Source organism: Amblyraja radiata, chromosome 28, assembly GCF_010909765.2.
Source record: "Amblyraja radiata isolate CabotCenter1 chromosome 28, sAmbRad1.1.pri, whole genome shotgun sequence".
NCBI classification, from domain to species: Eukaryota; Metazoa; Chordata; class Chondrichthyes; order Rajiformes; family Rajidae; genus Amblyraja; species Amblyraja radiata.
Window position 1 is genome coordinate 30,546,469 of NC_045983.1, and position 828 is coordinate 30,547,296.

An 828-nucleotide genomic window follows, 5' to 3' on the forward strand; every position below is an offset into this window, starting at 1 on the left:
AAAAGGTGACGTTTCGGGTCGAGACCCGAAACGTCACCTTTTCCTTCGCTCCATAGATGCTGCCCCACCCGCTGAGTTTCTCCAGCATTTTAATCTACCCACGACATTTCAATACTAATTTAAGCTAAAACGTAATTTATACGACTAGGCTAGGATGATTGTAAGCTCTAGAACATGTCAACGTATTTGTGAGTCTTATCCATAGTTTAATATTTCCCCTAAGAACAGGGTGCAATTTGCTATAGCAACTGTCTGTTGTAATTAACATTGACTTTTATATTCTGTCCCTGGGTGGAAACACTTCAGTTGGCGATTAACATTTTATCCATTGTTCATACATGAAACGACACTGCCAAGACCCAAGGGACGTTAGCCTTAGCTTTTGTATTATCTGCAGTCTATTTATTAAATTAAAAGTAACTGGGGTTACGGATTACTACTTTGTGGCTTAATGTGTTAGGAACAAAATGTATGTTTTTAGTGATCTAAAAATCTGAGAGTTAACATGTTTATTAATAAATCCACGGCAATGACATTGTTCTATGAAAATAAAGATGGGTACATTTAAAGGTAAAATATGTGCGGCTGTTAAAAACAACACACACGTTTGTATATTTAATGTGTTTTATGAAAATATTACATAGCTATCTTGTTTCGTACATCCAGTGGTTTTTCAGCTATATTTATTGCATCTGTCGCAATGTGCTTGCACATTAATGTGTTTCTTGACTTGAAACCCTCCCATTTGAACTAAAGATTGAGTTACTTCTCCGTTTAATTCTCATCTTTGAAATAAAATGTTCAGTAATACCAGAGTTCTCTCACTGA